The following is a 10,000-nucleotide window of genomic DNA, read 5'->3' as shown; positions in this document are numbered from 1 at the left end:
ATTTATATATATGTATACAGATGAGTATATATAAGTATATATATTTTTTATATATACAGATAAGTATATATACATATACAGATAAATATATATGGTATATATATATATACACAGATAAATAGATATGGTATGTGTATATATATATACACAGATAAATAGATATGGTATATATATATATATATATATATATATATATATATGCATACAGAAAGGTAAGTGTATATGGTATACATACACATACAGACAAGTATATATGGTGTATATATCCAGATAAGGAGGCACCTAATTTGGAATCAAGAAAACTCATTTTCCTGAGTTCAATCCTGGCTTCAGACACTTACTAGCTGTGTGATGCTGGGCAAGTCATTTAACTCTATTTGCATCAGTTTCCTCGTCTGTAAAATGAGCTGGAGAAGAAAATAGCAAACTTATCTTTGCCAAGAAAACTCCAAATAGGATCATGAGGGGTCAGACATAATTGAAACAATTGAACAACAAAAACCAATATTCAGATAAACATATATCATATGTGTATGTTCTTCTTCAAATGATTTTGTATAAATGTGTATGCATATGCAAAATAATTTGAGGAAGGAGAGAAGGCTAACAGCTAAGTTGAACAAGAAAGGCTTTCTGTGGGAGGTGGCACTTCAGTTGAGCCTTGAAGAAAGCTAGGTTTCTAGAAAGCTAAAGGTGAGGAAGGCATGAACTCCAGGCATGCAGGCCACATGGAGACAAGATGAAATGACGACTTGGGGGAATAGCAGGTAGGCCCATTTGGCAGGATTGGAAAGAGTATGAAGAGAAATAATGTGAGCTAAGTCTGGGAGGCTGGCACAATGCAGGCTATGAAGGGTTTTAAGTGCCAAGTTGAAGAATGTATATTCTTATCTTAAAGGTCATAGTAAACTACCCAAGCTCCTTGAGCAGAAGGGGTAAGACAGAGAAGTGAGAAGACGAGGGAGATTATAATCAGGGAGACACATGAGAAGTGATGATGTTCTCGATGAGATGGTAGCCATGTGAGTCCGGCTCAAAGAAGGGGATGCATGTGAGAGATGTTATGGAAGGAGGATTGTTCTTAACTTTGTTATCTTCTGTTTCCTGAGGGAATTCATCCCACTGCTCTGAACAGTAGATTAGAATAGTCACACCTGCGGCACTAGAGCCATCACAGGATGGATAACTGGAAAAGAATTTAGAAATCTTCTACCCCAACCTTCCCATTTTAAAGATGAAGAAACTGAGGCCAAAAGTGGTGGTGTGTGACCAAAAGGTCACATAATTTAATGATTTGAATCCATATCCCCTGTTAAGTGGAAGGATACAGTCTTGGCTGTGCCAGTCACCAATTGAATAACTGTGAGAATAGACTACGAGGTGGGGAGACCTTGTCCAAGCAGCTTCCAGAGATGCTCAGGGAGAAGAGGATGTCTCTCTGCTCAAGGATGTTTCTTGTGCCTTTTTTAAAAAAATGTGCTGCCTTGGAATTTAAATTTCCATCCCAAGGAAGGAACAGATATCAAGAAGAAAAATATCCAGTTTAAGTCCCTCATTTCAGAACCCCAACCCTTAGGGAAGGAGGCAAAAGTGCAAGCTTATCATGACTGCAATGGAAATGTCTGCCAGCCTTGCCAATATCCTGGTGACCCCTTTCTGGATGTCATTCTTCCCTGGCTACTTAGATAAAACTAGGCCACTACAAATCCCACAGTGTTTTTATGTTCACTAAGAGGTTTGGTGTCATGGATCCATGCAGAAATGCCAATACAAGTTTCATTTTCTTTTGAAAATAAATATAACTAGGGTCAAGAAGGGTTTAGATAAATGTTTGCATGTTAATCTTTGCAGGAATTATTGTGCAAAAGTTAGGGGTCATCACCAACAATTACAAACACATATTAGGCACCAACTAGATGCAGGGCAAGGGCAAGATTCTGGGATAATCATGATTCCTTACATCTACAAAACTCTTTATTCTTTTCAAGGCAATTTCATATCCATTACCTTGTCTGGAGAATCAGAGGAGAATGCCAAAGTTAGGAGAGAGTCAGCTCCAATGCTGACAGTCCTTGCTCTAAAAATGTGAGGACCTGTACTTCCTCTGAGCAAATTATCCCACGGATTGGTGAGGAATCAATATACAACCTGATCAGAAGGCCCGGAGACCCCTGGTCTGTGGCCAAAACTCTTAAGTTTGTATGGAAGCCAGCTTCACTACCAAATTACAATTATATCCTGTTTTGGGTAGATACTGTAGAGTTGGATTATAATAGCAACAACAATAATCATTAAAATAACATTTATATAGTGATTTAAGGTTTGAAAATTGCTTTACAAATACTATTTCATTTGGTCTTCATAACATCCCTACTATTATTATCCCCATTTTATGGATGAAGAAATGGACAGAAGTGAAATGACTTACCTAGGATCACACAGTTGGTAAGTGTCTGAAACCAGATTTGAACTTAGGTTATTCCTGACTCCACCTCCAGCATTCTATCTACCCCATCACCTCAAAGGGAAACATTCTTGTAGAGGGCTCAGAGATGTAAAACTAGGAGGCACTTTATAGTACATATAATCCAACCTCCTCATTTTCTAGATGAGGAAACTGAGGGCCAGAGAAAGTAAGTCACTTAGCAAGGTCACACAAGTAACAAGTGGCACAGCCAGTATTCAAACTCAAATTATTCTGACTCCAAATTCAATCAACTTGCCACTATGCTATGGTGCATTCAATAACATCACAAACCTCAATCCCTTCAACATTTGACAGCTACTGTATACAAGGCCTTGTGCTAACCTAAAGAAATCTTAAAATTTACAATTCATCTATCAATCAATCAGGAAGTATTATTCAGTGTGTGCTGTATGCTGGGCTTCCTGGTAGGCACCATGAGTAATGCAAAGAAGTATGGGACAGAGTAGAGTACTCCACATCTGTCAAACATATCTATGAAGCATTACTTGATCAGAACATTTATGAGCTTCAAAACGTTATATACCAAAATGAAAGAAGTAGGAGGCGTCTTGGGCCATAGCAATGGTAAGATGAGATGTCAAGGCTTAACTAAGGGAAAACAAGCCCAATTACACCCCAGATTAACAGCTCACCGCAGAACAGATCTACTCCACGATCCTATTCTGCATGCTAGACAACTTTCTTATCAGCATTAACAATTAAATGATGAGAACTATTTTGGAATTAATATTGCCCACACCTCCAGATACCATTGTTAATAAGATAGAAACTCATTGATTTATAGAATTATCCACTTAAATAAAGCAGCCCCACCATCTATACCTGCTCTGCACCCAGCTATGGGGCCATGGACCTACAGACCTGTAAGAATGAAGGGGAGAGAGCAGACCACAAGGAGCATTACGGAGACATTTTTTAATTATCTTTGATGACTTGACAGACAGGAGAGCTAGGTGTAGCCGGGCCCCCATTTCAAAGCAGATGGCATTTTGCAAAGTTGAAACCAACTCCCTGGCCTTGAAAAGTCCAGAAAATTCTTCAGTGTGGAAAACAATCAATAACCAAACTTCATTTAAAACAAAGCTACTAGGGCAGCTAGGTGGAGCAGTGGACAGAGCTCTGGCTTTGGAGTCAGGAGGACTGAGTTCAAATCTGGTCTCAGATACTTGACATTATTAGCTGTGTGACCCTGGGCAAGTCACTTAAGCCCAATTGCCTCACCAAAAAGCAAAATAAAAATAAAAATAAATAAAAAATAAAAAAATAAAACAAAGCTACAAGGAGATCCAAAAACAAGCCATCCAACAAGCCACTATGCTGGTAGTATCTAAAATTCCTAGTAGTATCTAAACTTTTCTCTGGCTCTTCAAAATGACAGATATTGTTATCACCAAAAATGATAATGTTTCACATTTAAATAATGATGATGATGATGATGATGATGATGATGGTGATGATGGTGATGATGATGATAATGATCTCATATGTATACATATGTGTCCCAAAAGTCTTAGAGCAGTTTTAAGCTATTCAAGTTATTTATGCTATTAAAGCTTAAAATGGCACTAAAACTTTTGGGACACCGGATAATGCTTTAATATTTAGAAAGCACTTTCTTCACAACAGCCCTGCAAATTAGGTGTCAGTATTTTTACCCTGGTTTCAGAGATGAGCAAACTGGGACCCCTGGAGGTTTCACAGTGTTCTGAAGATCACAAATCCGAGAATATCAGAGATGGGGGAAGCACCTCAGAGGTCACTGAATCCAACATACAACATCCCTGAAGAGTGGTCTTCCAACTTTCACTTGAAGATTTCCACTGAAAAGGAACCTACAAATAAAACAACTGGAAGCAAATTTGGCGCATCCAATGGGGAATGGCTACATATACTGTGGTAAATGAGTGAATCAACAGAGGACTGACCTCAAAGACTGGAAGACCTAGCATAAGAGCTGCCTCTGACATATACCGGTTTTATGACTTCAGGTGAGACACAGCTTCTCACCTTAAGATTATAAATTGCAGAGAAGGTACCAACCTGCCCTGGTAAGTAGGAGTTTCCTTACTTAAGAATTTCTTATACCAATAAAATCACAGGTTCAATTCCTTTCCTTATAGGAAATATCAAAGACTATGGCCTTGCCATAAAAATAACCAATCTGAGGGATTTAGAAAGAGAATGAAAGATTTGGACGAACAGATGAAGACTGAAATAAGAATAATCAGAAAAATAATGTATGCAAGGATTACCACATTGTAAATTAATATGAGACTATGAGAATGAGGCAGTCAAACTCTGATCAATTACATCATTATCCTTAGTCCTAGAAAGTGATGATGAAACACACCTCCCTCTCACAGTAGAGAGGTGGAGGGCTACAGATGTGGAATGAGTTTATATGATCAGATCTTATAACTACATCCATTGGTTTTGACTAAATGTGCTGGGTTTTGGTTACAAAGAAAGTTTCATGGTGTGTTGAGAGTGGGAGGGAGCTAAGAGGGAAAGACTGTGACATCAAAACAAAAGACAATAAAACTTTAAAAAGAAAAAAAAAGGAACCCATTACCTCCCTAGACAATCCATTCTATTTCTAGATGACTCTAATTATTAGTGAGTTTTCCCTTATGTTGAGTCTGCAACCTCTATATCCAGTTGGTCTTGGTTCTGCCCTCTGGGACCAAGTAGACCAAAGCTAATTGCTCTTCCATATGAAAGGCCTTTACATTACCTGACTAACAATAATAACAGCTAGTATTTACATAGCAGTTTAAGGTTGCAAAGTGCTTTACATATGATATCTCAGCTGATCTTCACAACAACCCAGCAAGGTAGGTATTATCCCATTTCACAGATGAAGAAATTGAGGCTTAGAGAAGTTAATTGACTTGACCAGGGTTACACAGCTAGTATATGTCTGAGGCTAGATTTGAACTCAGGTCTCCCTGACTACATCCGGCGCTCTCTCTACCATATCACTTAGCTGACTACTTGAAGACAGCCATTTTGTTCCTGACTCCTTGAGTTCTGTCTTCTCCAGTTCAAATATGCTCAGCCTCCTTAACTAATCCTCATATGATATGGTCCTTAGTCCCATTACTTCTGTAAGACTGTCCTCCTCTGGTTAAACTGAAGCCTGTCAATGCCTGTGGGTAGACTCAAAAAGTCCCAAAGACCCAAAGAATAGAGTTGCCTCATGGAAGTTTGGAATCCCTTTTTCCGCCAAATACTTTCTCTTCCTGACTGTGAGAGCCATCTTTCTAAAGAAGAACCTTCTCCCAGTTGAAAAAGACACCTCCCTTTCCCAATAAATGGCCTTAGGACTCAGTAGCCCTATTCCCCAAGCTCATGGGTTAGGATGACTCCAAACTCTTTTTCTAAGTCTTAATAGACCTAGATCACACACATTTTCCAGTCATGTCCAACACTTAATTACCCCCTTTAGGGTTTTCCTGGCAGAGACATGAGAGATTTTTGCCTTTTTCTTGTCCAGCTCATTTTCCAGATGAGGAAATTGAGGCAAACAAGGTTAAGTGATTTGCCCAGGGCCACACAGCCAGTTAAGTATCTGAGGCCAGATTTGAAACTCAAGAAGATGAGTCTTCCTGAGTTCAGGCCTGCCACTCCATCCACTGCACCACCTAGCTAATCAGTCTTACTATACTTGCCCTTTCTTGACTACATCAGGTTCTCTGTGGATGTGTGGAAATGAGCAGTATGTCAATGTAGTTTCAGACCTCTGTGAATGGTTCGAGGACTGAATTAACCTACTGAGAAGTTACACATTTTCAACCAACTAATCACATTTTATTGCACTTCACCTAGACATCAATATAATGGCATTAACTCTTTGGTCCCTACAATCTGTGGGAAAATGGTCTGCTCTAACTTTAGGACTGTGAGAAGTCCATTTGCTTAAGTAGAAAGGCTAGTGATGAGATTAAAAGAAGCATAGAAAAGTTAGAAAAAATAATTTTCCCTAATAACTGTCCCTTTTCTTGTTCTCCATGCAACAGAATTCATTCTTTGATATAAATCTATGGGCCTAGTACCAGTTCATGTGACCTAAAAACTATTCCAAGGTGTAAAGGTATATTTTCTCACCCAGGAACACCTCTGCACTTTCATCAACAATCCCAAAGAGCTTCAGCTAATTGTTTTTTATCCTACAAGAGGTCTAATGTATGCCAAGGTTAAATACCTAAAATTTATACCTTGGCTACAGGGAATAATGGAAAGGTTGGTGCAGCTTGTCCAGTCTAAGGAGGAATAAGCAAATGCCAGGTAAAAAATGGAAGTGCATGTTGACAAGTGTAGTAGTGACTAGTGTGAATTTCCTCAGTTCCCCACATTCTTATGGGGTTTTTATATTTAAATGTTTCCCCCACCTTCTGGCTCAAGATAACAGACCAGCAAGTCAGCCACTTAACTTTTTTAGGGTTCACTTACCCCACTTGTGGAATGGGCCTGATTATTCAGTCAATAGAATTCATTATGTTTCTCCAAAAAAATTCATTCATCCTCCAAATATGTCTATACCTGTTGGCATCACAATGGTCTCTCCAGTCATCCAGGTGTATAACCTTGGGATCACCATCATATCCAGTGTGTTGCCAAGTCTCGTTAAGCCTACCCTTTGCAACATTCCTCATAGCTATGCCATTTTTACATACACAGCCTCTATGTTAGTTCAGACTCCCATTGCTTCTAGCCTGGATCATTGTGATATCTTCTTAACTACAGTCTCTCCTCTCTTCAATGTCCTCTACAAAGCTGCCAAATTGACACTATTAAAACACAGATCTGACCACGTAAATCCCCTACTCAAAGATCTTCCGTGGTTCCCTACCATCTCTATGACAAAATACAAACCCAGCCTACATTTAAGCCTTCCACGGGTTAGCTATGAAATCATTTCGTATTACTTTAATTCATATTCCACTTAAGCTCACTTGCTATCCGATCCTTAGACATAATGTGCCATCTTCTTGCCCCCATGCCCTTGAGCAAGCAGTCTCCCATGTCTGGAATGCAACCCTCTTCACATTTGCCTCAGAGAACCCCAGCTTCCTTGAAAGCACATCTCAGGTGATACTTTCGACCTGAGGCCTTTATGGATTCCTCCCTTCCCCCCAGTCCCCTGTTATTACCACTCTCTTCTTCTTCTTGAAATGATTTTCATGCTCATGTACATATTATATTCTCTCCACACCCCCCCTCCTCCCCACCCCCGTCCATGTAATGTAAACTCCCTGAGGTCAGGCACTGTTTTGTTTTCATCCTACACTTTGCACAGGACCTCACGAAGAGTAGGTTCTTAAGAAATGCTTGTTGGATTGAATGCCTCTTGCCCTCTCACAGGCACAAGGCTAAATGAGATGGCTCAGGGGACATGCTCTAAGCAATGTCTCCAGGTGGCATTGTTGTCATGGTCACATTTGCACCAAATGGTGCTTTTAATCCTCATCAGGATCTCTTTCAGGTGGTCCTTTTTTTTTTTTAGAAGGTCCAGGCCCTAAAAAGAAGTTAGTTCTCTCCGCCTTACTTCCTACCTTTCAGAGCCTAACCAGCCTACCTGAGCCCATTCATCCCAACCAGGCTACCTGAGCCTTTCTACAGCAATGCCAAACTGGTCATGTAGAAACTCCAACTATTCAGACAGCAGAATTCCTACCACAAATGTAGCAGCTAAGTATTGTAAGACTCCTAACTCCCCCATCTGTGTTTTGCCTCCCAAGAGGGAAAATAATCTTCGCAGAGATTCCCTTGTCTGGCAGGCAAATTCTAAACCTTACTGGCAACTGTGGCTCTGTTTTCCAAACCAAACAGCTATGGAGCTGAGAGTCAGGGCTGCCTGGGATGTACCGAGGAGGGAACTAACCTCCTTCCTACTTTATTAAATCACTCTCTGTGGAAACTCAAAGCTGTGAAATAGATAACGCTGTAATTGTTGTCCGTGTATCATTGATAATGCTAGTGTAGGGTTTGGGGAATTAACAGCAGAAGAGGATTCCTAGGTAAAATCAGCAAACTTGCTGGAATGACTTACTGCTGGTGTTTGCTCTTCTTTGCTGTACTGAAGAACATACCAATAAATAGGCTGACTGAATAGCCTCACTGTAGTTCAAAACAGTATTTTTTCTAACTACATTAAAGAGGGTGAAAAATTAAAACTTTCCAACTTTATAGTCACGAGTTTGGGTTCCCTGTGAACACACATGGGAGCTGAGGAACAATTTTTCCCCCTTGGGTCCTGCCAAATCATTATTCCTCCCCTTTCCATTATTTGAAATCTTCCTTTCATTTTTCAGGGCTCTTTCTAGTCATCAAGCCTGAACCCTGTATGGTCACAATTGGCAATAAACCAATAATATGTGATGATAACAGTGAAGCCTAAATGATAGGCACCCCTATCGACTGGCCTTGATGTCTGTCTGGGGTTCTCAACAGGCAAGATTTAAATGGTTCATTTTATTTTTAACTTTCACTTTTCCGCATTTCAGCAATGTCAGGCAAAGAGGTATGGTTTTACTATCAGAAAGAATCATGGTGCAGAATAATTTATGACTTCAGCTTGGGCTTTCAAAAAAGCTATTTCAAATCTTCACTTTGATTTGGCTATATCAAAACTGCTCACAATAACAGCGGTGCTTTCTTGTAACTAGACTATGCTGTCTGCGCCTCTGGATCTTGAGCTTCCTACTTGTACCAGAAAGTAACTTTGGAAAGGAACCGAGTTGTTTAGAGAAGCAAAACCAAGAATTTTTTCATTAACCCTCCATGCCTCCCCCCAAACACATAGCCAGTCCACTACCACCCTTCTGATTGGCCAACAAGTAGAATCTAGCATTTTGGAGTTGAAAGGGATGTCAGAGGTCACCTGGTCCCATCCTCACCTGGTTCATATATCCCGTCCATGGCATCACTGACAAGGGGCCGTCCAGTCCCCTACTTGTAAACCTCTGGAGACAGGGAACTTACAAATATACCAAAGTCAATAGACAGTGGCCAGAGGACAGTGCTGCTTGGGTTGGGGGGATCTGTCTGAAGGTCTTTCTGGCCCAGTTGGCATCTGAGGGCCAATTTGGTTTTGGTTTGAAACAAGTCAAAAGAGGATAGAAGGGAATTTGAGTGAAGAACCACAATATGTCCTCGACTGAGGGAGTCTTACCTTAGCAACTTAGCTGCATACTTGTCTTACGGATCGTCAGCCTCGTGAGAGAGTCCCTCCTGAAAGGATGCAGCTGATCTAGGCACTGACAGATTGCCAGAGGTGCGTCCCAGTTCCCTATCACAAAAGAAAATATAGAAAGAAATGATGTAGAGTGAAATGTAACAAATTCACCAAATCACAGCAATATGCAGAGGTCAAGGAAATTCAACTGGAAAGGTTAAAGATGAAATCAAATCTGGTGTATGAGAATGAAAATCTATCCCAAAGCAAGGCCACCAGTGACGTGTTGTAGACAAGAAGTTAAATACTGCCTAGCTCTGGGATCTTTCATTTTC

General features: G+C 40.2%; 1 protein-coding gene across 2 annotated transcripts in view; it reads right to left on the bottom strand.

Annotated features, from left to right (window-relative positions):
* The window catches only part of ZNF536 (zinc finger protein 536), a 318,653-nt gene that overhangs the window by 226,174 nt on the left and 82,479 nt on the right, over positions 1-10,000 (bottom strand). For both annotated transcript variants that reach the window (XM_020985064.2, XM_020985063.2), the window contains exon 2: positions 9,663-9,779. The gene's annotated coding sequence lies outside the window, so the exon portion shown is untranslated. The remainder of the gene's footprint in view (positions 1-9,662; positions 9,780-10,000) is intronic.

The sequence above is a fragment of the Phascolarctos cinereus genome, unplaced genomic scaffold (assembly GCF_003287225.1).
Source record: "Phascolarctos cinereus isolate Bilbo 61053 unplaced genomic scaffold, phaCin_HiC Scaffold_2;HRSCAF=192, whole genome shotgun sequence".
In the NCBI taxonomy this organism is placed as follows: Eukaryota; Metazoa; Chordata; class Mammalia; order Diprotodontia; family Phascolarctidae; genus Phascolarctos; species Phascolarctos cinereus.
This window is presented reverse-complemented; position numbering and strand designations above follow the sequence as displayed.